At 36.7% G+C, this 27,669-nt stretch overlaps 1 long non-coding RNA gene and 1 other non-coding gene across 2 annotated transcripts; one reads left to right on the top strand and one right to left on the bottom strand.

Annotated features, from left to right (window-relative positions):
* Positions 1–495: 495 nt before the first annotated feature.
* On the bottom strand, positions 496–27,240 carry LOC148682127 (uncharacterized). The gene is made up of 3 exons (XR_015942995.1): positions 23,098–27,240; positions 11,774–21,010; positions 496–2,089 (listed from the first exon to the last, which is right to left on the bottom strand). It is a non-coding gene; the product is annotated as an uncharacterized LOC148682127 (long non-coding RNA).
* On the top strand, positions 2,674–2,747 carry trnat-ugu (transfer RNA threonine (anticodon UGU)). The gene has a single exon. It is a non-coding gene; the product is annotated as a tRNA-Thr (tRNA).
* Positions 27,241–27,669: the final 429 nt, after the last annotated feature.

Genomic DNA, 27,669 nt, shown 5'->3' on the forward strand with positions numbered 1-27,669 from the left:
GGCCAACACAAAAAGGGGAACCGAAAACCACATTAAATTCTAAAATAGAAAGAGAAAATAAGACTGATTTACTAGCATATCACAACCTGACAGAAAGTGTGTGATTAAGTGTGTATGGACGTTTCCCAGAGATGGGTTGCAGCTGGAAGGGCATCTGCTGTGTAAAACATATGTTGAATAAGTTGGCGGTTCATTTCACTGACGGTGGGGACCCCAAATTAATAAAGGGACTAAGCTTTAAAAAAAAATGAATGAATGAATGAATTGGACAAATTAGACTGGAGAAATTTTTGAAAAATTTAATATTTAAAATTTATTTTAAAAATTATTTTATTTTACACATTAGTTTTTTTATTTTTTTTGTATTTTTATTCTTTTATTTTAGACACATTTTTTATCTTTTATGTGAAGACATTTTTTATATTTTTATTATCTTTCATTTTAAGAAATTTCCATGATTTTTTATCCTTTATTTTCATATATATATATATATATATATATTTTTTTTTTTTTTTTTTTTTAAGATGCTTTTTGGATCTTTTATTTTGAGACATTTTTAAGATTATTTTATTTTAAAACACATCATTATGATTGTAAGATTCTTTTATTTGAAGATTCTTTTATTTGAAAACATTTTTAAGAATTATTTTAGTTTGAGCCATTGTTGTTTTTTAAATCTTTCATTTAAAGACATTTTAAGATTTTTATTTTAAGCCATTGTTGCTTTTGAACCTTTTATTTGAAGAGATTCTTAAGATTTTTATTTTATTTTAATTACATTGTTGTGCTTTTGATTTTCTCATTTAAAGACATTGAGGAAAAAAAAAATCTCTAGTTTAAATATGTTTGAATTTTGGTTTTAATAATTTGGTATTGAGTTTGAATTGTTAGTTTATTAACCTTGTTATGATTGAGTTCTGAACTTTTTATTTTAATAATTGTCAAGTTTAATCCTACTTTGAAGCTGTTGATTTTTCATCCTAAATCTCAATTGTGATTTTGTTCTTTAATGACTTTAAAATGTTGAAATTCAGTCTGAACTATTCAGGGAGATTAAAATGTGGTATTAGAGAATTTCTGATTTGAATGATGTTTTTACAATTTGTAATTTCTAATTCCAGTCATATTTTCACAAGCGTTGATCTTTGATCTTAATTATATAGTGGGATTTTTAATTATAGCATATCTTTATGGGTGTGGATTTCCTTTTAATCAGATTTTTTTTGTGTGTGTGTTGGAGTTTTTAAATTTTGTTTACTTTTTATTATTCTCATTCTTATTCTAATTTTGATAGGGAAGAAAAAATTAATTACCTTTATTGCTAAAGTGTATAAGAATAGAAAATTTGAATTATTATTTTGAATAAGAGGTAAAACAAGATTTAGGCAAAGGCCTGCAGTAATGACAGTTAAAACATTTGTGGGGATTTGATTATCTGTTTTTGTTTTGTCTGCTCCAATGAGGAGCAGTAAGGGGGAAATTATTGAATAATAGGAACCATTTTTTATTATTTTTGACTCTTTTTCTTTTAATCAAACACTTATTGGTATTGGTCATGTAAGGGTCATATATTAACTGAACTTCTAATGTTGTGGGTGAGTGCTGTGCATACTAATTAGCATTTTTGCAGAAGTAGATAGATGCGGGTCCAAAATTAAATTCAGCTCTGCAGAAACTTCCTGTCTGAAGAGAGGTGTTAAAACTGAACACAGAACACAGAAAGGAGAGGAAGTATGTCGAAGGTGTGGCCAATGGAGGACTGAACAATGACTGACAAGTGACGTTACACCAAAACTCCACCTGTTAAGATCAGTTGTGTATATATGGTGAAGTCAGGAAACGTATGTTAGTTGCGAACCTCTTGAATGTAATTCTTGTATTGCATTGGGGTAACGTAACCCAGAGCTCTGTCATCGAATTATTCATTTGTATCCAATAAATTGTTACAACTTTTGACATTGAAGAAAAACCTCTCCTGACCTTTTCTCTTGAACAGGCATGGAATAGAGATAGATATTCCAACAGGGCCCAGTGGGCTTGAGGAATGACTCGTCGGCAACCTGTGGTTTTGGGGAAAAGTAACTGCCACCTATTGTTGAGATCACACCTTTTGGATTTGTCGTACAAGAGCCTCTTTATGCATGTGCAAAGTAACTGAGTAGAAAGCACAGTAAATTTTGCTTCCCCCCCACTGTCTTAGATGAAACTGCGTTTGGAAGTATCGTATCCAGAGGTTTTTTCTTTTAGTGTTATGACTAAGTTGGCCAGAGCACCTGTCTTGGGAACAGCAGGTGCTAGGTTCAAATCCAAACTGCACCTTTCCCTTAGATTATGGGAGAGTGGCTTTCTGATCTGAAACTCTTTCAATGGCCGATAGCATATGTTTGTCCTGATTTTCATTTTCCGAGCTGACTCTGGGTTTGGATGTAATGAAACTGAAGGTTCCGAAAAACACTCAACACATGATTTAGGATAGATTAAATAAAAATAAATTCGATCTTGAACAGAGGCCAGGTTAGCGGTCAGGTTTGAGACATGATCATCCAGACTCTAAAAGACCGCGTCCGTCTTGTCAGCATTTTCTGCATCCTGACATGCTGGTTTTTGTTGTGTATTATTTTTTCTTCTTCAATTTTTGTTATCGGGTAAATGTCTCTAACTGCAAATATCTGTGGTGCTGTGGCTTAGCTGGTCAAAGCGCCTGTCTTGTGAACAGGAGATCCTGGGCTCAAATCCCAGCAGCGCCTTAGTCCAGGTGGTGCATATGCTTGTTTTATAGAGCTTACCGGAATGAATTATAAAATTGTATAGCTTTGAGGCGTAATGAATAGTGCGACTAATAAAGTTAAACAACCTCTTTGCTTGCCATTTTAAGACTTGCTGTCTTTTTTTAGTCTCTGTGAGCAAAAACGTCTTGCCTCCTATTCAGCGTTGGTGCTGTGGCTTAGTTGGTCAAAGCGCCTGTCTAGTAAATAGGAGATCCTGGGTTCAAATCCCAGCAGTGCTTAATGTACAGGTTTCGTGTTTGCTTTTTGTTAAGAGTAACGAGTGTTTACGCAGCGGGATGTTTAGCAGTCGGTTTCTTAACAAAACTCAAATCCTTAAGAACGCTGCTCGTTCAAGAGGGCTTTGGACGATGGCTTTATATAGCATAGTGTGGTAATGCCTAACCAATTGGACTTTAATATTTCAAGTCCAGACATTCCCACATGCAGAGCTACCGTTTTTATTTTTATTTTTATTTTTTGGAATTAAACAATTAGCCCCTGTCAAGGTCGTTTGGCGCTGTGGCTTAGTTGGTCAAAAAACCTGTCTAGTAATCAAGAGATCCTGACTTCGAATCCCAGCAGTGCCTTGTCTGCAGTTGGCTGTTCTTTCATGGGCCAGAGAGTACTAGAAAGTGCTTTCTGTGCAACAGTGCTAGAGGAAGCTGAGCACTTAGGCTCTGTGGCGCAATGGATAGCATATTGGACTTCCAGACTGTGAGCTGAGCCATTCAAAGTTTGTGGGTTCGAGTCCCATCAGAGTCGCAAGCTTTGCTCTTCTTCTTCACTAACTTAAGGTGTGGTGCGTTTCTAACATTTTAGGCATCTGTCCATCCCGTTTTGCTTCTTTCTTTCATTGCGCAGTGCAGGCTCAGATACTAGGGCTACTCTACAATGAAGCCGATGACTTAATTGAGCTGTTTTAAATAAGGGAGATTAGAAAACGGTGTAGGGCCTAGTGGGCTTGAGGAATGAATCGTCGGCAACCTGTGGTTTTGGGGAAACGTAACTGCCACCTATTGTTGAGATCACGCCTTTTGGATTTGTCGTACAAGAGCCTCTTTATGCATGTGCAAAGTAACTGAGTAGAAAGCACAGTAAATTTTGCTTCCCCCGCACTGTCTTAGATGAAACTGCGTTTGGAAGTATCGTATCCAGAGGTTTTTTCTTTTAGTGTTAAGACTAAGTTGGCCAGAGCACCTGTCTTGGGAACAGCAGGTGCTAGGTTCAAATCCAAACTGCACCTTTCCCTCAGATTATGGGAGAGTGGCTTTCTGATCTGAAACTCTTTCAATGGCCGATAGCATATGTTTGTCCTGATTTCCATTTTCCGAGCTGACTCTGGGTTTGGATTACATGGTCAGGTTTGAGACATGATCATCCAGACTCTAAAAGACCGCGTCCATCTTGTCAGCATTTTCTGCATCCTGACATGCTGGTTTTTGTTGTGTATTATTTTTTCCTCTTCGATTTTTGTTTTCAGGAAAATGTCTCTTACTTCAAATATTTGTGGCGCTGTGGCTTAGCTGGTCAAATCGCCTTTCTTGTAAACAGGAGATCCTGGGCTCAAATCTAAGCAGTGCTTTAGTCCAGGTGGTGTGTGTGCTTGTTTTATAGAGCTCACCGGAATGAATTATAAAATTGTATAGCTTTGAGGCATAATGAATATTGCGACAAATAGAGTTAAACATCTCTTTGCATGCCATTTTAAGACTTGCTGTCTTTTTTTAGTCTCTGTGAGCAAAAACGTCTTGCCTCCTATTCAGCGTTGGTGCTGTGGCTTAGTTGGTCAAAACGCCCGTCTAGTAAACAGGAAATCCTGGGTTCAAATCCCAGCAGTGCCTAATGTACAGGTTTTGTGTTTGCTTTTTGTTAAGAGTAACGAGTGTTTATGCAGCGGGATGTTTAGCAGTCGGTTTCTTAACAAAACTCAAATCCTTAAGAACGCTGCTCGTTCAAGAGGGCTTTGGACGATGGCTTTATATAGCATAGTGTGGTAATGCCTAACCAATTGGACTTTAATATTTCAAGTCCAGACATTCCCACATGCAGCGCTACCGTTGTTAGTTTTTTTTTTTTTTTTTGGAATTAAACAATTAGCCCCTGTCAAGGTCATTTGGCGCTGTGGCTTAGTTGGTCAAAGTGCCTGTCTAGTAAACAGAAGATCCTGGCTTCGAATCCCAGCAGTGCCTTGTCCGCAGTTTGCTGTTCTTTCATAGGCCAGAGAGTACTAAAAAGTGCTTTCTGTGCAACAGTGCTACAGGAAGCAGAGCACTCAGGCTCTGTGGCGCAATGGATAGCGCATTGCACTTCTAGGCTGTGAGTTGAGCCATTCAAAGGTTGTAGGTTCGAGTCCCACCAAAGTCCAGGGCTGATAGTGGAAAAAAATCCTGAGCCTGAACTTTTTTTCCTTGCCCCTGAGGTGAGTAGGGGTGGGGGTACTATGTATGCAACGCACTTTAAACACATAACTTGTGGGCCCCTGGGCCCAAATATATTAACAGCCTATGTGTAACCCTGATCATCATTATTGTCAAGTGGCTCTTTTTAGACACATGCCAGTAATGTCAGTGACACATGCCAGTAATGTCAGTGACACATGCCAGTGTCAGTGATCTTGTGACATGTGCCAGTAGGTGTCAGTATAAGCACGTTATAAGCACATTAATCTTACAAGTCTCTTTGCTTTAATATTTAAAAATCATTAGGCAAATGACACCTGTTATCTTACATGCATATATGTTATGAGTTTTCAACATGCATTTTATTATAACTTTTTAAAGGATATTATTTAAAATACCTTAAAATGAAAATAAGTTAAATAATAAAATAAATGAATGAATTAAAAACATAGAGAAGTCCATATTGTAGGGAACAAAGGAACTGCCAGGATGCAATAATATCCAGTACAACAGATAAGTGTAACCCCTCCCATACATAAGCATGCCACAATAAATTTGACTGACATGTACTGTCAAATGACTATATTACGTACGGAAGTATGACTACGAATACATAAAATAAATGCGTTTAAATTAAAACATCGTGGAGTAGCTCAGCAAATAAACTAACTTGTGACGCGATAAATTAGGTTAAAAGTCGCCTAATGATTAAATATGGTTTTGCTCGTGTTAATTAATGTCATAAGCTTCGCCGGGTGTCGATGTCACTGCAGTGACATGCAGCGCGACACTCTGAGTGACACAGGTCACTACACATGCCACAAGCGAGTGACACATGACGGCAGGCACTTTTTTCCAGGGGTTTCAGTACAGCGTAACCGCTACTACGTCATCGAGTGGGCGTGGCCTATCTGTGAATTTGCATAGGTCACGGATCATGCGCAGATTGTGAAAACAGCCGTTAGATTCAGATACCTGTACGTATTCGCAGGGGTTTCGTGTCAAATGCCTTTTATATGCAGTACTAAATAGCTGTCCTGATCGCAGGTGTTTCATGTGAAGTCAGTGTATGTTATATTAAACAAATTAACTTAAGATACCTCTCAGATTACATTAATACTGTTATAACTTAAGATACCTGTCCCGATCCTACAGCTTTTGTGTCAAATACTTTATATATCATATACAGTAGCATCAGATACCTGTCCTGATGCCAGGGGTTTCATGTATAATTACTTTTATATTAGTTAACATCAGATACCTGACCTGATCCCAGGTGTTTCATGTATGATCACTTTTATATTATATACAGTAACATCAGATACCTGTCCTGATCTCAGGGGTTTCATGTATGATCACTTTTATATACAGTAACATCAGATACCTGTCCTGATCTCAGGGGTTTCATGTATGATCACTTTTATATACAGTAACATCAGATACCTGTCCTGATCCCAGGGGTTTCATGTATGATCACTTTTATATACAGTAACATCAAATACCTGTCCTGATCCCAGGTGTTTCATGTATGATCACTTTTATATTATATACATTAACATCAGATACCTGTCCTGATCCCAGGGGTTTCATGTATGATCACTTTTATATTATATACAGTAACATCAGATACCTGTCCTGATCCCAGGGGTTTCATGTATGATCACTTTTATATACAGTAACATCAGATACCTGTCCTGATCCCAGGGGTTTCATGTATGATCACTTTTATATATATTAACATCAGATACCTGTCCTGATCCCAGGGGTTTCATGTATGATCACTTTTATATACAGTAACATCAGATACCTGTCCTGATCCCAGGTGTTTCATGTATGATCACTTTTATATTATATACAGTAACATCAAATACCTGTCCTGATCTCAGGGGTTACATGTATGATCACTTTTATATTAGTTGACATCAGATACCTGTCCTGATCCCAGGTGTTTTGTGTATGATGACTTTAAATAAAAATAGAAAATAAATATGAGTTATGTTAATTAACTAAGATCGAGAAAGAAAAATTAACCACGATTTATTACAGAAAATGTGGTATTTATTTGTTTAAACATGACTGAATACCATATTTTAAACTACAAAAACACGGTTAATCTTACCACAACCATTATTAATTGGTTTAAAATGGAAGTACAAAAGCCCAGAGACAGTAAAACGGAGTAAAACGGATTAAAACTAGGTCAGCTGTTCTTGCTAATGAAATCTTTAAAATATAACATTATAACAACAAAAAAATAACCTGTATGATTGTTTTTTCCTTCGTTATCCACCGCGGTAGGTTCTTTATCCATAATCATCCTGTTTGAAATGACCGCGCTAAAAAAGAACCTGTACTGCGCATGATCGGTGACCTCTCAGTATTGTTTTTTTTTTAAGGGGGCGTTTCCCAAACACCGACCGAGCCACGCCCATTTTACGTCGTGGTAATGAAACCCCTGGAATTTAGTGCATGCCGACACATGACAGTGGAAAACCGGACGTGCCACCGGAAGTGTCACTACACTCAGTGGCATGTGCCAGTGTCATCTGTACGTCAGATGTCGTGTCACTCCATGTTAAAACTGCTACTGTGAATCCGCGTTCAAGCGCACACAATAAGCTAAAACTCGCCCCAATCACCGGCAAAAACAAATAACAATGAATGTGTCCAGGAAAGAGTAAGGAAATCTTAATTATTTATTAATAAACTTATTCTGAGTCAGTGTCGCAAAGATCCTGACTGGCAATCTCCTCTTGGACTCGCCTTTAAAGAGAAATTCATCTTTACGGATTATATGAAGGACTTTTTTTGTTTTCGATTTGTTTTATTTCGTTAAGTAATAATTTAAAGCTTTCTATAAATATATTTATTATGTCTGTGAGGCATATACATTTTGCTTCATTTTGTTAAGCGCTCCTGTTCAAAAACCAGACGACAGAAAGCGCATAATTTTGGTTTTCTTTATTTTATAAAAACGCTGTAACGTTTTTTGATGTGTTACTCGTACTTTGTGAGCAAAATGACGGATAACTTTAAATTGCTCCCACTGAAAAAATGCAAGTGATTGCTCTGGCGCCTCGATGTCCTGCAAGCTTTTTATAAGCAAACTATGCGCGTAATAGCACACATTCTTTAACGTTTAAGCTACCATTGTTTTATACTTGAACTGTTTTATATCTTTTATTTTAGGCAAGTCGTGATGATCTGAGAAGGCAAACTGATCAAACAGACAATGATGGTCTTCCGCTGGGCGCTGTAAAAACTTATTTTTAAAATGCTCCAAACGTTTTTCTAAATAAGCTGAATAAAAAACGAAACTAAATATAAACACTTTGCCATTAGGCTACATACAAAACTGAACTATTTCATAGCTGAAACACTAAGTTGTTTAAGGAGAAGGGGGAAATATATTTTTGTCCCGTCTATTGCTTCACCGTTATTTCGAGAATAAACCCAGCGTAAATATGCAGATGTCATTCCCAAAACATATCAGCGTATATGTGCCGAAAACGAAAGTTTCATACAATTTCTGAATGGATTATAGCCTGGAAAGTGCAAAGCACGCTCCTCTTATTATCACTAAAAAGCGTCACTAATCTTAGTTCATAGAGATCTCACAAAGATCCGTTATAATTTATAAAGCTCTCTAAATTACACAATTAATCTTTTATTTACATGGCGTCTACACTCAAAAGATGATTCACGAGCACACAAAATGGCACTTAATAAAAACCAATCCGGCGCTTTCAGCAGTGAGTGAATTCTGTGAATCTAGAGAAATGACAGATCAATATCCGTGAACCTGATTTTTTCCCCGCAGCTAGGCTTGCCACGATAGACGATGTTGACGGTGATATCGGTGTTAAGACGCAACACCGGTGACATCACTTTTCTACCGTGACACCGTCCCCACATTTGTTTTTTTTTTTTTTAAGAATTCGTTTTTTTATTTTTTTTTATTAAACATTTATTTAAAATAAATGGAAAATATAATTATAAATAATTGACTTAAAACGAGAGCATGCTCTATAATTAAAATCTAAACATAGCTACAGTGCGTCATATTTCATTTACCACGTGAGGAGAAAAGAGGAGTCGAATTTACAGAAAGAGGATGGCGGACGATTTATTGTCAAAACGCAATGCAAAAGCGCATGTTTGGCAAAATTTTGGGTTCAAACCAAATGCATAAGAGAACCTGATGACGTTAATGAGGCAATCTGCAAACTTTGCCTGACAAAGGTGTCAGTATCTGGAAACATAATTTATACACGCACCTTCATGTTTAACTATGGGTGGGTCGCGGATAGATCAATGGCCATAAATACGCAACGCATACTCTCATTTAAAAAAAAAATCACGCGACCATCATCTCACAATGTTTAATAATAAATATCTTTTTTTTATTAAAACGATTTAGCAATGCCGCGCCTTTGACAATCCAACTGCAGAGAAACATCGGCAACGTGAGGACTTTTTCCGAAGTTCAGCTGTTCTTATTTCCACTTGATTATGTGTTTAATGTCAAAAAAATCCATAATGTCTAGGCCAAAAAGATGGAATCCGCTCTCTTCAAAAACCGAAAGTTGCTTCTTCTGTCTGGCAATATTTCGGCTTTTAATATATGAAAAGTTTATTTAGATGAGCCAATATTAAAAATTGCAATAAAGTAACTGAGATGTGCGGCCACACATCGAATCTGAGGACTGATTTCTCTCTCTCTCTCTCTCTCTCTCTCTCTCTCTCTCTCTCTTTCTCTCTCTCTCATTCAGACATCGAGCCACAACACAAGTCAAGTTGCAAAACTTAGGCAGGTGCAGCTGACAGGTAGAATAGCTGAAGCCTTTACGAAATCTGTCAAAATGCACCTCTGAAATTAATAGGCATAAATGTCTTTGAGCCAAAAAAAAAGTCTATTGGTAGGATATCTGTAAAAACGCAATTGGAGCCAAAGATATGAGTTGTGTAGCCTATAAATTATAGGCCTATTAATTGTAATAAAATGAAAACTAAAATTAACAATTCATAGCATTTTTCGTTTGATAAAAATATACGTAAACGAAAAAAAATCAAAGGGTGGCTAATTTGTATTAATGTGTTTTAATTTTAATGAAAATATGCTCAGCATATTTAATTAACGGCTATACGCCGTCAATAGACAAACCATTAAAAACATATTATTTTACCGTGTACTGGGTCATACTAATGTATATTTTACAATAAAAACTAAACGTAGCATGTCTCGCTGTCATTTAAAACGTGTAATTCATACCACACCAGAGCTGTGGACCTGTAGTGTTTAAACTTACAGGGCGGTTGGTCAATAGTCTTAATGCGCACTGAACTCCAATCCGAGGGACTCGACAGTTACTCGATAGACAACATTAAACTTGAGAGAATTAAAAAATAAAAGTTTTTTTAAAAGGAACAACGCGCAAATCTGCAACAAATAAAATAAAAATAAAACGTCTTGGCAGTGCTGTGTGTATTCCGCCACTGACAGTGTGAGACGCCCTTATGCTGCGCCTGTAACTGCCGCTTGTAAGAGAGATCAAAGCTGTATCGATAAAACCAAAAAGCAAGATCATTTAGTTATAAATATTCCATAACAATACTTATCGAAATATTTATACATTTAGGCCTACATGTTGTTTATTGAGATTGTGTGATCTGTATAGGTTGTCTGATCTCTCCAGAAGCTGTAAACTGACACATGTGCGATTAGCTGTGACGAGGCGCTTTTATTTAGCCTGCCCTTTGATTTTTTACATAATGTTCCAATTCTTAATTTTTTTTCATATAGTTTAAATATAAAATGAGTGCTCGCTTGTTTGTGATCATTATGCAAGGATCATATTTCATATTCGGTTTATTCTTCAATAGCCTAAATTCGTTAATAATGTATTTTATAAACGGATTGTTCATAAGGACTAAGCTCATAATATATAACAAGGCGTTTATGGTTGTTATTTGTATGGTTCCAACTTACACAGTTTTTTTCAGCCTGTAGCAGTGTTGTGTTTTATTCGTTATGTAAATAAAAGTTATGTTTTGTTAAATAACAGGGATTTTTTTTGTAGTTTCCTTTCCGTCCATTCAAACAATTGACACCGAATTGGCAACTCCCGCAAAACTGAAAGTGAAAGTATTATACGCACGCATTTATAAGCTATTTAAAAGCAGAAAAAAAGAGGAAATGAAAAAATGCCCACTCCCACGGTGATACCGGTATTACCGGTGTTGTCACATGTCGATTAACCGGTGGGGAAATTTCCTCACCGTCACAACCCTACCCGCAGCCACAGTACGCCGGAAATCCGGCGTGGTGCCGGAACGCTATCACCCCTGAAAGTCACAAGCTTTGCTATTTTTCTTCACTGACTTAAGGTGTCGTGCGTTTCTAACATTTTAGGCATCTGTCCATCCCGTTTTGCTTCTTACTTTCATTGCGCAGTGCAGGCTCAGATACTAGGGGTACTCTACAATAAAGCCGATGACTTAATTGAGCTGTTTTATATAAGGGAGATTAGAAAACAGTGTAGGGCCTAGTGGGCTTGAGGAATGAATCGTCGGCAACCTGTGGTTTTGGGGAAAAGTAACTGCCACCTATTGTTGAGATCACGCCTTTTGGATTTGTCGTACAAGAGCCTCTTTATCCATGTGCAAAGTAACTGAGTAGAAAGCACAGTAAATTTTGCTTCCCCCCCCCCCCCACTGTCTTAGAAGAAACTGCGTTTGGAAGTATCGTATCCAGAGGTTTTTTCTTTTAGTGTTAAGACTAAGTTGGCCAGAGCACCTGTCTTGGGAACAGCAGGTGCTAGGTTCAAATCCAAACTGCACCTTTCCCTCAGATTATGGGAGAGTGGCTTTCTGATCTGAAACTCTTTCAATGGCCGATAGCATATGTTTGTCCTGATTTCCATTTTCCGAGCTGACTCTGGGTTTGGATGACATGGTCAGGCTTGAGACATGATCATCCAGACTCTAAAAGACCGCGTCCGTCTTGTCAGCATTTTCTGCATCCTGACATGCTGGTTTTTGTTGTGTATTATTTTTTTTTCTTCGATTTTTGTAATCGGGCAAATGTCTCTTACTGCAAATATCTGTGGCGCTGTGGCTTAGCTGGTCAAAGTTCCTGTCTTGTAAACAGGAGATCCTGGGCTCAAATCCCAGCAGCACCTTAGTCCAGGTGGTGCGTGTGCTTGTTTTATAGAGCTCACCGGAATGAATTATAAAATTGTATAGCTTTGAGGCGTAATGAATAGTGCGACAAATAGAGTTAAACAACCTCTTTGCTTGCCATTTTAAGACTTGCTGTCTTTTTTTTAGTCTCTGTGAGCAAAAACGTCTTGCCTCCTATTCAGCGTTGGTGCTGTGGCTTAGTTGGTCAAAGCACCCGTCTAGAAAACAGGAGATCCTGGGTTCAAATCCCAGCAGTGCCTAATGTACAGGTTTCATGTTTGCTTTTTGTTAAGAGTAACGAGTGTTTACGCAGCGGGATGTTTAGCAGTCGGTTTCTTAACAAAACTCAAATCCTTAAGATCGCTGCTCGTTCAAGAGGGCTTTGGACCATGGCTTTATATAGCATAGTGTGGTAATGCCTAACCAATTTGACTTTAATATTTCAAGTCCAGACATTCCCACATTCAGCGCTACCATTGTTAGTTTTTTTTTATTTTTTGGAATTAAACAATTAGCCCCTGTCAAGGTTGTTTGGCGCTGTGGCTTAGTTGGTCAAAGTGCCTGTCTAGTAAACAGGAGATCCTGGCTTCGAATCCCAGTAGTTCCTTGTCTGCAGTTGGCTGTTCTTTCATGGGCCAGAGAGTACTAAAAAGTGCTTTCTGTGCAACAGTGCTAGAGGAAGCAGAGCACTCAGGCTCTGTGGTGCAATGGATAGCGCATTGGACTTCTAGTCTGTGAGCTGAGCCATTCAAAGGTTGTGGGTTCGAGTTGCAAGCTTGGCTCTTTTTCTTCACTGACTTAAGGTGTGGTGCATTTCTAACATTTTAGGCATCTTATAGAGCTTACCGGAATGAATTATAAAATTGTATAGCTTTGAGGCGTAATGAATAGTGCGACAAATAGAGTTAAAAAACCTCTTTGCGTGCCATTTTAAGACTTGCTGTCTTTTTTTAGTCTCTGTGTGCAACAACATCTTGCCTATTATTCAGCGTTGGCACTGTGGTTTAGTTGGTCAAAGCACCTGTCTAGTAAACAGGAGATCCTGGGTTCAAATCCCAGCAGTGCCTAACTTACAGGTTTCATGTTCGCTTTTTTTAAGAGTAACGAGTGTTTACGCAGCGTTATGTTTAGCAGTCGGTTTCTTAACAAAACTCAAATCCTTAAGAACGCTGCTCGTTCAAGAGGGCTTTGGACGATGGCTTTATATAGCATAGTGTGGTAATGCCTAACCAATTGGACTTTAATATTTCAAGTCCAGACATTCCCACATGCAGCGCTACCGTTGTTAGTTTTTTTTTATTTTTTGGAATTAAACAATTAGCCCCTGTCAAGGTCGTTTGGCGCTGTGGCTTAGTTGGTCAAAGTGCCTGTGTAACGGTTGCCGTATATTGGTGGAATTTTTGCTTCCCGTTCTCTCTCTCTTTTTCTCTCTCCCTCTCTTTCTCTCTCCCCATCTCTACCTGTCATATCCTTTAGGTCCGCCTTCGCGGAATCTGATTGGTCAGGAGACCAGTCACTCATCATTGGGTGACGTGGCGCTGTCACATATAAGGACGCCAGGGAGATCGGATGACAGCACGCTTTTCCTTTGATCCCGTTTTTGTGTATTTTTGCCGGCATGATTTTGTTATTCGTTAATTTTGCTTAACTTTCGTTTGGATAAAATTATTTAGTATATTTTCTGCCCATTTTTGAACGAGATTGTGATTTCTGTACATTTATATTCGATTGTTAGTTTGTTACTTTGGCACAACTCTTACCTGCTCAAATCCAAAACAGATCATTGAGAGTTGACTTTTGTCCTCAGAGTAAGGCGGACAGGGAAGATGTCGTACGACTTCCATCTTACATACACGTAGTCAATCCATTGCACCAGGTAAGAAAGTGAATGCCGCTTATGTATTTGTTTTGTTTTTAGTTCAGAATAGGTAAGTTTACGGCGCTCGGCGCTGAAGATTTTTCTTTTCTTTTTCTTTCCATGTTCTAGTGAGGTAAGGGTTTCGCTTATGAGTTAGAATTGTTTTGTTATTTTTATTTCTTTGATTTGGCTTCACTGGCGTCCCCTTACTCTTGAGTTGACCTAATTTTGTTTGATACTTTGTTTAATTTGTTACTTTATTATTGTAAATATTTTTCTGAGTGTATATTAGAGATGCGCGGATGGCGGTTATAGCCGCGGACGGGTGGATGACGTTACAAAAAAATAATATTTTAATTAAATTCGGGCGGGTGGCGGGCGGTTGCACTGTTTTTATAGGCATAGCTGGCGCACCAACGAAAAAGCCTAGGACTAACTTCACAGAATGGGAGGAGGAATCGGATACACTAATTCTGGATGAAGTACAGAAGTATTCCTCTACAAACTTCCGTATAGACGGATCAGCAGAGGAAAATTTACTTCCTTTTGGGAGAAATAAGGCCAGTCATTCCCACGACTACAGCATCTTTCCAAGAGAATTCTATGCATTTCAGCAACAAGTGCTGCGAGCGAGCGCTCCTTCAGTGCAGCAGGGCGCATTATAGTGGCTATGCAGGCGCTCCTGTCTGAATCCTGACACTGTCATACATGCACTTAGCCTGATCAGACTTTATGTTCGCTCAAAGAGGGATGGCAAATCTATTTTTCTAATTTAATTTCTAATTGTGGGGGTGACTGAGCCTATAAGGTTTAGGCACGATATGACGTTTTTATTAAAAAAAATTTCAACTGTTTGCCAAAGCATGGGACTATAGCCTATGCCTACATTAAGATATTTTTGTTAATATTTTTTTACTGCCTGTTGTTTCTTTTGGCATATAAAATAGGTATTGTCTGATAGAGATATAAATAAAGGTTCATCTGTGTCGCAGAACTGGTGTTGTTTCCGATTTCTACAAGCTCAATAACATCCACAGCAAAAAATAAAAAATAAATAAATAAAAAAATAGTCGAAAAACTGTGCCCATTAATTAGATGTGCAAGGCAACCAGGTACGTTTTTGGGGTTGCTATGGACAACTACAAATGTAAACATTATTAGGCTATAATGTAAATGACTTATTATTCTATCTATTTACTAAAAAATAAAGTGAAATAGGCATTTAGTAGTAGGCTAAATAGCAGCATGTTGAAATGATGTGTCAATGCGTTTTCTATTAGGCTACAATAAAAAAAGTTGTACAGTACAGTGCGTTTAATTTAGGCTATTTATTTATTTTTGTCCCTGTGCGCCGATTGGAGACGGAGTTCACTGCTGATATTCTGAGAGCTCGGGTGCTTCTCATTTCTTATTTGTGCATCCTCGTTTCCTTTCCTTGCTTTCTTTCCTCGTGTTTCCACCCCATCGGGATACGAGGGAAGGACGCAAGGAAAAGGAAGGACCGAGGAATCGAATCAAGTGAAAAGACACGTCCTCGTATCTTTAGCGTCACTTCAAAGCGTCGTCAATTAATGACTTGCACGTTTGGATTAACTGCATGTCTACATTAAAGTCATTCTCTATTCTATAATGATCAATAAAGAAACATTCATTTAATAATAAAAAGGAATAAGCCATTCAAATAAAGAGCCCAATCAGCAGATGGCGGGCGGGTGCGGTTTTAAAAATTGGTCAAAAATGTTACTGCTGATGGATGGCGGACGGATGATGAATTTTGTCATGCGGTTGCGGATGAAATAATAGCCCATCCGCGCATCTCTAGTGTATATATATTTGGGCATTATTCTGAATCCACTTTTTTGTACATTAAATCACTTTTGTTGGCAGTTTTGTTGATTGTGTCTTTTGTTTTCACCCATCATCTTGTAAAGGTACCACACCTCTTAAATGTTATTACTTTTACCCTAGACCAGGGGTGGCGAACCTGTTTGGCATGATGAGCCAAAAAAAAACTTTATCACTGCAAAGAGCCACACAACAGATGCGCAAACAACAGTATATCTGTCACAATAACTTATACACCTAATTATATAACGCAATAGTTTTCATGGATTTAAATTAGCCTACCTCATTTTACTTGACTCAGTGGGACACCTGACATTCCTTGGTTTCCACAATCTTTTTCAGGTCTGGCTCGTATTCAGTTGTGGCTACTCGTAGTAACTCTTTCACATGTGTGTCAGTAAGAACAGAGCGATGCTTTGATTTCACTAGTTTCAGTGTCGAAAAAAGTGATTCACAGACATAAGTTGACCCAAACATTGACAACAGTTTGAGTGCAGCCTGTTTGACATTGGGATATCTCTCAACGGGCACAATCTTCCAAAACTGAATATCTCCCATTCAGATAAAAATGTTCTGCGCTCATCTTCGTATTTACGCTTAGCTGTACGCTTTCCTGACTCTACCATGACGATTGATATTAACGAACTGCACGTCACTCGTGTTGCGCCCCAATCAAACGGGGCTTCAGTGTCAACCCTTGACTGAAGGCGTGTCTGAATGGAAGCGTCAGAAAATAAAATTCAGTCAGCAATAGGCCACTGTCTAGCAGATGTATTTGCATACAGCGATCTGATTGGCTAACGCGTCCGTAAGTGCTTGAAAAGTTGAGCTACTCCCATCTTCTGCAGCGAGCAACGCTGAAGCCCCGTGTGAATGGGGCATTAGTCAATTGGTTATTATATGTTAAATCGCGCAAGAGGTTGAGCCGCACAAAAGCAGAAAGAGACGCAGAAGCCCCGTGTGAATGGGGCGTTAGTCAATTGGTTAATGTATGTTAAATCGCGCGAGAGGTTGAGCCGAACAAGAGCAGTAAAAGAGCCGCAAGTGGCTCGCGAGCCGCGGGTTCGCCACCCCTGCCCTAGACTAACATCAAAGAGGTTGTAACACTGTACACGTTTTCATATGAACCACTTTAGTTCAGTGATGGTACATTGCTGAGGCTTTCCTGTATGTTTAGATTTGAAAGATGCTATTTCTGTGCTCAGTAAAATGTCTGATATTGTTTGATGGACAGCGTTTTTTTGCTTGCTTATGAAATTGAAAGTGTGCTTTTGTTGAACATTACTAATTTCAAGGAAATCCCCCTTTTTGAATGATTTTTGCTGTGGTTTTAATCCATGTATTTTTTTAAACAACTGTATGCAAAAATTACTTTTATATTTTTATAAAGCATTTTGGTTCAGGAATGGGGCTTTAGCTCATGTTGTCTTGTTTATGTTTGGCAGTGACAACTAAAATATTAAACATTTCCACTGAATTTTTTTCAATGTGACAAATGTCTAAAAAATGACATTAATGACAAATGAAAGTTTTCAGGTATGAAATGCATATTCTGTGAAGTGATTTAATGTTGCCTGTGCTGTGTATTTTACAGAAAATAAATTGTGTTTTGTAACTTTCTCCATGATTGTTTAATTTATGCGCTAAACACTTATTTTAATCAGGCTGTAACAGAAGAATTTATTTACATTTTGTTACTATTCCAGGGTGTTAAAATTTTCAAATATACACTTATCTTTATGAGTTTCATGTGTGGAAAATGTTAACTTTTACTCATGTTAGTTCAATGAAAAATAGAATTTATGCTGAATATGACCTGGCTATAGTGATGGAGTATTTACTATACACTATATCTAGTTTATAGTTTTTACACTCTTAGTGTAAAATTATTTACTCAGCTTAAGTGTATATATTCAACACTTTTCAAAGAGTAACTTATACACTGGGCTGGTGGGACTCGTATATACACCAGAAGAGAGTGTAATTTGACACCTGAGGAGTTATATGTACACTGGACAATTTGCACTGCAGGTGTTAAAAATGTTTAATGTGGTGTGCATTTTTACACACTTAAGTGTAAAATATTTTACACTGCAGAGGTGTACATATTCAACACGTTTCAAAGTGTAATCTGGACACTTGGCTGGTGGGACTCATATAGACACCAGAAAAGTGTTAAATTCAACACCTGTGGTGTAAAATGTACACTGGCAAATTTGCTGTGTGTGTGCAGTGTTAAATCAATTCTTTCTCCATTTTTACAGACCAGGCTTAAAGGTGCAGTAGGTGATTGTCTTCAGAAGCATTTTTTGTTGTGCTGGTTGAAAGTCTCTTCACAGTCCAATAGTAATTAATACAGTAAATGATCTAAATGTATTTATATGCATTTTTATATTCTGGGTAAGGCATACGACTAAAAAAATGTTCATCCAAATAAATTAGTGTCAGGCCGACATCTCCCATAATTTCAATAAGTAGCTCAAACTGTCTCTCAACAAATGCAGAATTGCACTTCTGCACATCTCTGTTCACGCATATCCGCCATTAGCATATGTCGGCCTGCATGAGTTCTGTGCGTTCACGACACATGCACACGAGACAATTACAGTCGGTAAACTCAAACTACGGTAAAATCAAATGCTGAATTGAAACTATTTAAAATCCTGAGTCAATATTGGAGTTTTGCAAGCTGGAGGTAAGAGGACACCATGGCTGAAGTATTTCTTTTAGACAGGTATATTTATGTTTTTAAACTATTTTAGTCCTCAAAAGCTGATGTAGAGTGTCTTGCGTTATGAAAGGCTTATATGCACAGACGTGATGTTCAGCCACTAAAATCTCCTGGTGAAACATTGATGTGATTTTTTTTTTCACTTTCATAAGGGCTTTTTACAGCATCGATAATGTTGATTTTTTTTTTTTTGCTTAACAACAAAAACCTCAGTAAACAGCACTATTCCGCCTAGCCTGCATTACTGAGCTGAAGTGTTCAAAATTGTTCTGAGACTAGAGTGCGTGTTTTTTAATAGCTTTAGGACAACTTTGATGAAAGGCTTTGATCAATTGCCAGTACATCCTTGCTAAATCAATTGACCATTCGCTAAGCCACGCCCAACAACCGCCATCCACCAATCGTGGCTTAGCAACTGTAGCTACGTGCAGGGGCTCTGTCAAGCTTTTGAGCTAGTCAGTGCATATGGATTGTGCAAATCTGATACCCGATCTCAAGTGAATGCTTCTGCATTTCAAATCACAAATAACTAATCTTAAATCTATCATAAATGCTTAATATACACTTTATCAGCTTCAGATTTTCTTTAACTCTTTGTAAAGAGGGAATAAAAGTTTGTTTAAGTATTACATGAGCATATTTTGTTTTACGGTGTGTTGGCAATCAATCTGTGTTGCTGTTTTTTTTTTTTTTTTTTTTACAAAAATTACGAGGCACCCAATACTGCCTTTGTATTTCTCCGTTATGGCTCGTTTCCACTGACTGGTACAGTACGGTACGGTTTACCTTTATCAGGCTTGCGTTTCTACTACCAAGGATAGCCTGGGCGTGGTGTATGACAAAGTTTCAGTCACATAATTTTCGCTAGAGAAAATGTCTACAGTAAAGCTGTACAGGTCATTCACAAATCATATGAGAAGCCCTTTTCACAAAACAGACGCTTCATACACAAATACTTCTGTATAAATGTTTATTACTAACTTTTCTATGACCATGAATAGATTATAACTGCAGATCAATGACAGTGACGTCTGTAATTATATTAAATTAATAAATGCAACATATATGAACACATAGAGCCCCTTACAGTCTCCGATATGTTACCAACTACAGAAGAACTACACACAGCATACATTTAGTGCTTATTTAGGTTCAAAACGCCACAAAATATAACCTACAGTCAGTGCTAACCTCTCATCGGTGTCTAATCTTCAGTAGCACATGTAGCCTCTGTTAGAAAGTCATTCCATCATTCTGAGTTCATATTAGTCCAAAAGGTGATATAATAGTTAAACATGGTAGTTTGTTCACGTTTGCTGAAAAAAAGTAATGTGCTTACTTTTTCTGCCTTCTCCTTTGTTTTTTTGCTTTACTTACATTTGTTTACTGCTGCAAGTTTACATGACAACTGTTTTAAACCATTCCTGAGCACTGCGTTTCGCGTTTCAAGTGCAGAGATGCATTCTGCATGCATGTCTCCCGAATCCGCGCATGAGGTGAACATTTTGCAGTAAAAACTGCTCGCACACAACAATTCTAAGCACTCGCAAAAATGCTCCTAAACATATTTTGAGGTCGCATAGATAAAATTTTGGGCGCATATGCAACCAAAATGGTCGCAATTTCGAGCCCTATATATATATATCGGCTGTGTATTTTAAACATGGCAGCTTTTTTATTTTCATTCTGGCTTGTTGCACAAGCAAATGAGGTATCTCTGTAAACCAATAGTGTTCAGCTGCACATCTAGCTCTGCCTTTTGGTACCCTTTCTCATGTTTGCCGAAAAAGTGGTACGATACCTGTTTGGTACGGTACACCTTTTGACAGTGGAAACTGCTATAAAAGCTTACCAAAGCGAACCATACCACTCAGTGGAAACGGGCTATTATATGGGGAATAACTAAGGTTAATTGACTAAAATATGGGTGAATCAAATAAGTATCCATATTATGCAGTGTTGAGAAACAGAAGAAACATACATGGGAAATGCTACTACACTCACCCGTAAATTGCTCTTTTGCAGTTCCATGGGGTGAGGATGACGAGGGCAAGAGTGCCAATAGTGGACCTAAAAATTAAATGCCTGGAGGGGACCTTCAGTGTTTTACTATGGAGGGAGGCAGCTTTGACGGAGCTTTTCGTGGGTGATGAGGTCCTCATCACCCACATATGTCCCTGCGTCTAGGAAACAGGAACTGGAAAGTTTCATTCTTTAAATTACACAACTGTGGAGGTACATGTAAAACATTTCTATATTACAACAAACTGAGACAGTGTTGGTACATTGAAACTTGCATACACACACACACATATAAATATATATATATATATATATATATATATATATATATATATATATATATATATATATATATATATATATATATATATAGGGATGTGCGGAGCAGCTGGTATTTGTATTTGTTGAGGGGGGAAAAGTATTTGTATTTGTATTTGTATTTGAGTAAAATTCAAAATAGCGCAAAAATATATATTTTTTCTATTACACTTTTAATTTACGTTATAGTGGAAGTATTGTTTAATTATACCCATTATATAAATTATAGATATGCAATATTGGTTGTTGTTTTTGAACATGTGATAAGAAATGTCATTGAAAAGAAAATAACATAGAAGCCATTATCTCATCCATGGTTAAACCAACAACTAATAAAATACCATTGTGAATATTATGAACCCCACCACCACCGTTCTTGTTGAAGGACACTGAATAGACAGAATAAAAACAAATAATACTTCAAAAAACTGTTCTTCTTCTGAAAGAACTTCTTTCCAATGCACAGAATTCCAAAAACTTAAATTAACTAAATAAATCTAAATAAAACCCTGCCTGGGAGATCTGGCAGAACAAAAGTATTCTATATAATACTAAAAGATACAGCCCTGCTATTGTCATCTGCCAGCCACAAAACAGACACAAAGTTTTTTTTTTTTTTTTTTTGAAACTGACTTGCTGGGGCAGAATGTGGCTGTGTTGATGGTTTGGTGCTTGTGGAGGATTTAGCAGAACATAGCTGTGCTGATTGAGGGGATTGATGCTTGTGGTGGGTTCACAGACAGTATCAGGAGAGGATGCTTTTAGTGCATGTGACTGGGTTCTCCCCATGTTGGCGTGGGTTTCCTCCGGGTGCTCCGGTTTCCACCACAGTCCAAACACATGCAATGTAGGTGAATTGGGTAAGCTAAATTGTCCCTATTGTATGTGTGTGAAAGAGTGTATGGATGTTTCCTAGTGCTGGGTAGCAGCTGGAAGGGCAGCCACTGCGTAAAACATATGCTGGATAAATTGGTGGTTCATTCCACTGTGGCAACCCCAGATTGATAAAGGGATTTAGCCGAAAAGAAATGATTTAATGATTATGGATAGAAGAACAGATGTTTAGATGTTAACAGATGTTTAATATCTCTGCCTCTGCTGATTTCACTTTTGCACACATTATACAGTATCACTTTGTTTTATCTGCAGCACCACTGACTGTAAAATGATTCCACACAGAACCTGAAGGTTTTTTTTTTTTCTTTTGACTGGTGGAGGACCAAGAAATGGCTCAGCAGCAGTCTCATTTTTTCATAGTGCCAAAATGTATTTGAGGAGTTAGTAAGTTAATAAAAAGTGACGGGAAGCTATGCTAAGGTTAACTAGCCTATAGCATATATCTTGCTGTCTGCAAAAGACAGTAATGTAGACGTACCATATAACTCCCATAGGTGCATACCATTCGACACAACTGCAAATGCATCGTTTTAACCTTTATAAACGAATGTTAACGTTACTCTGTCAACAGTCTATTGTCTAAATTACCGCGCTAACAGAGCTAACGTTGCGTAAACAGAGCACCCGGTTGCAGACGTCAGATCAAACTCCGCTTCAACTCCGCTACAAGTTTATAAACTGCCTTTGGAACCCAATTAAGGTACAAAAATCTATTTAACAAAAATAATGATGCAGTGAAGTATTTTTTTCGCTCAGCCGAGCCTTCTGTCTGTTGCTGTGGAGAAGCGCCCTCCGACTTCTGACTGAGCGTCTCTCTCTCTCTCTCTCTCTCTCTCTCTCACTCACGCGGGCATGCACTGTGGTCTCATGAGGAAACGCTGCTTTGTGATATAGTGTTTTTCTTGCTCCCGAATACAAATAATTTTTTAAGTATTTGTTCGAATTAAGTATTCGTAAAAACGCGCTATTCGTGCCTTTCCGAATACCGTATTCGGGTTCGGCTCCACCCTTAATATATATATATATATATATATATATATATATATATATATATATATTTTTTTTTTTTTTACATACCTAGATCGCAGAGGGCCAGATGCAAGAAACGGCCGTTGAAGTGATCGGGGTGTCCAACGTCAGTCACACTTGCCACTTCCTGGGAAGTGACAGTCAAGTATATGTGGTTCCTCAGATCGTTTTTGATGACCTTATTGCCAGGCTCACGCTGCATTTGGCTTTAAAGCATGTCAACAGGCGTGTTTTTGAAATTAGTGAAGTTTCTGAGTAATTTTATCTAACTTTACAATGCTTGTTTTTTTTTTGTTTTGTTTTTTAATAATCACGAATCAATCTTTGCTACTTCTGTTCTGTTCTACTTCTGTTCTGTTTTACTTTATTAATTGTACAGTTTAGTAAGTTTACAAGTTAACAAGTAAAATATGAAATGTGTTTTACAAAAAGTGTTGTCTATCATTACCCACTATTGCCCCATTTCAAATTTAACGTCTTAAGTTAGGCTAAAAACATAAAAATTTATGCTAGAATAATGTTAACACTACGCTAATAAATAGTTAAATATAAAATTTATCTTATCAAATTAGTATCGATTTTGAGACATTCGGCATCCAAATCCAAATTTATGGTATTGAGCCATCCCAATCTTCACACTTGGTTTCATACGTATTAGGGATGTCATCTTAGTAAAATCATTTTAAAGACAGGAACTTATTAAAACTATTTTGTCATTTTTTGTGAGAAAAGCTATTCCATTATTATTTACAAACAGAAACTTAAATGTCTTTAAAGAACCTGTCAAAAAAACAAAACATTAACACTTGAACACTCTCCCCAGGAAATCCAGAGTACCTCATTGCTAGGCTCCCATTGCACCTAATTATCAAACACCTTAATTGTAGCGTTATAGGAATTAAAGCAGATTCAAAGGTGTTATTTTCTTTTACTTGTTTTGATATTAAGTTTACTTAATTATATAAAAAATAAATATATCTTTTTTGTCTCTTTTGAGGTTTAATTTAAGCCTTTGTTATCTGTTATTATTTCATCGTATCCACTGTACATGGTATAAAAAACATAGATTTATTTAATAATTTTTTTTTTTAAAAAGTGTTGTGTACTCCACACTATTGCCAAGTCATAAAAGCATGTATTTGAAATCAGCAATTATACTACAACTAAAAACAGCAGCAACAAGATTAATAATAGTTTTGTAATGTTTTGCATGTAATAAAAAGGTATATTAATTTGCCTTCCATTAAAAAAGCATTACTGCAAGAAACTTCTGATTTTAGCATAGAACATGTAATTTTAATAAACATGAATCAATAAATGGTCTGCTGAATAAAAAAAAAAAATTAAATACTGTGAAAAATCATCTTTACTACTGTTGAATATTAGTGTATAAATAAGTGTTGAATATACAGCGTTGCCAATTATTTACTGTAACCAAACCATTACAGAGAGTAGCTGGCAACAGTGTTGCCAGTTAATTACTGTAATAGAGCAGTAGTGGTAACTAACTGGAAGCTGTACAGTTAATTACTGTACTGTATTGTTACATCTCACAGCATTATACTGCATACACATTAATAGTATGTCATATATAGTTATTGTAGTGTCACTAAAATTAATCAGTATTCTTAGCTGTTATTTAAAAATAGAAGGCATAAAAAATTATCAGACAAATGTATTTTATTGTTTTAGCAGCAAACAAATATACAACAGAAAATGTCAAACAAAATTAAGAAATCAGCAGATATGAATATTGTCTTACATATTACTGAGAGCCACAAGTCTGCACAGTAAGGCTGCAGTCACACTAACGTTTGAGCATGCAAAATTCTGTCATACGGCACTGCGAAAAGGAGTGGGATTAAACAAAATGATTAGAGCTTGAAAAAGCGAGCGACTGGTCCATAGTTTAAATTTTTTGTCCTGAGAGGTCATGTTTTGATTTTTGTTTGGTCTGAAGCAATCACATGATGTGATTTCACAGGTCAGAATTCCCCAAGCTTGAACTTTCTAATGCTGCAAACTGTGAAATTTGTCGCATGAGCTTGCATTCAAGGTCTGCAGCATTCACATGCATATGAATAAAAGTCTATAACACAACACAAGCCATGCGCTCACATAACAGGACAAGAACATGCAGCCAATAAGAGAACTCATTAACTGCATGTTCATGACAACAAACACAACACTGAAGCACACGACAAAAGCACGTGACCACAATGTAAACACCGAGCTACGTACTTTGACAAGAGACGCAAGACACGAGCACACGATAGATAAACACCTTACCGTGCGCTCACACTTAAGCAACGCGCATGCTTCATCTCAGCGCCAACCAACTGAAACCAACTAGACGGAGGCGCCGAGAATAAAGCAGCGCGATGCTGACAGAACAAACACAAACACTAGTACAAGAGCGCGCGCAATAAAAAGTTTAAAATAATTATATAAAAAAGAAAAAAAAAGTCAGCAACAGAGAAAAACCAAAGGATCCAATCTTTTATTGCTATAATTATTATTTACTTTAAAAATCTCATGACAACAAACTTGTCTATTGTCTCTAATATAAATTCATAGGTGGAAACACAGCTCTGAAAAATACTTAGCAACAAACTAACAATCTGGGACCTGACAGTGGAGCTTTTGTGTGTGGATGGCTATGTGTATCATATGTTTTTGTGATTCCCTGTGATGATTTCTGTGCACATGTTACCTTAGTGAGGTGATGGAATTAATTTTTGCTTAGTTGCCAGAAAAATACATGAAACTGTTAGCATCTGTACATTATGGCAATAAGCAATATCAATAAATAAATTTACTTAAACAAAAGTAATGTAAGAAGTTATATGAGGAGAGGCTAACTAGCTAACAATGTAGCTTTCAAGTACACAGTTCAAGAGAACAACAATATAAGTTAAAACACAGCCTTATTTTATAAACCCTCAAAAACATTTGAACACATTTTACTTACTCATTGTAGATTTTTATTTAAAGCCTAAAACATAGCAGACTCTACATCTGAATTGATGGACAGAGAATAGAGCACACTCAGCAGTAAACAAATCAAACACCTGGCTCCCTTAAAGGGCCAGCATTTTCTGAAAACTTGTTCTAACACCATTGTGTTTAGAATGAGACAGACAGCCTGTGTGAGTGTGTTAATGCCTAAATCATTATTTTCTGCCTTTAAAATGCACATATCTATAAATAGAAACATAAAGCATCAGAGTAGATGGGACAGTGATGGGTAATTTGTCATTTATTGTCAGTTACTATCTGTAATGGGTACAAAAACTAAATTACTGTAATTTATTCTTTGCACTACACAATTTCATACAAAGTCTACTCCTTTTACAGTAAAATACTGTTTCCTTCAATCACAGCAAGACACTGGCTGTTTTACAGTTATTTACTGCATAATCTACAGGGTAACAGTGCAGTTATAAAACTAAATCTAAAGGTAGTGTGTTGAAGCAGGGCTGGAACTAAATTCTTCTGGGCTGCGGCCCTCCAGGAGTTTACAGCCCTGGTACATAGCATATTTTCAAAGCAACTGCCTACATTTATCACAATCATGCACATATCATTGAATAAAAACAATAAAAATATACAAACTTCATCCAAAGCAAAAAAAAATAAATAAATAAATAAATAAATAATCTGATTCTCATGTCATTCTAAACCTGTAGTAATAATAAAAAAACACAACAAATAACCTGAGTAAAAAATTATTTAGGAAAGCCTTTATACTATATTGTTAATGCCAGTTTTACTTACTTCATTCGAAGTTTTCCAGACAAATTCATTGAGTCTCTGCAAAAATGTATGTACATGCTGTTTAAGATATTTTTTAAATAACACATTTTTACTAGTTATTTAGCAAAATACTAATATTCAGCTTAAAGTGCAATTTAAAAGCTTAACTATAGGTCAAACTAGGCAAATTAGATTAATTATAGGAAAAGTAAACAAAGGTATAAGAATTATTGTGACAATTTCTTTGCTCTGTGTGAATATTTTTGTCTTTAAATGCATCTCGTCCATATCTTATACTTACCTTTAAATAAGCTCTGTGGCATTGGTTGACTCCTGATACTCAATGTTAAAAACATAAAAGGAACCAAAGAAAACACAGAAATGGCTGCAGAGAAATTCAGCTAATCATCAATGCAATGCCTCCCTCTCCCCTCAATACTGACCATTCACATGCCAAAACTGAACAGTAAATATATATATATATATATATATATATATATATATATATATATATATATATATATATATATATATAAATAGCAACATAAAGCAACTGAGTAGATGGGGCAGTAATGATTGAACAGTGATTTATCATTTATTATCACAGTAAATATCTGTAATGGGTACATACAGTAAATTACTGTAATTTATTCTTTGCACTACAGAATTTCATACAAATCCTGCTCCATTTACAGTAAAATACTGTTTCTTTTCATTACAGCTAAACACTGGCTATTTTACAGTTATTTACTGCATAATCTACAGTAAGGGTTAACACTGCAGTTTTTTTTTTTTTTTTTTTGGCAAAACAACCAACATAGACTAATTCTTTCTGAAATTGCAATAATTCTCATAACAGTTAAA

This window comes from Danio rerio, chromosome 4 (assembly GCF_052040795.2).
Source record: "Danio rerio strain M-AB ecotype USA chromosome 4, GRCz13ab, whole genome shotgun sequence".
In the NCBI taxonomy this organism is placed as follows: Eukaryota; Metazoa; Chordata; class Actinopteri; order Cypriniformes; family Danionidae; genus Danio; species Danio rerio.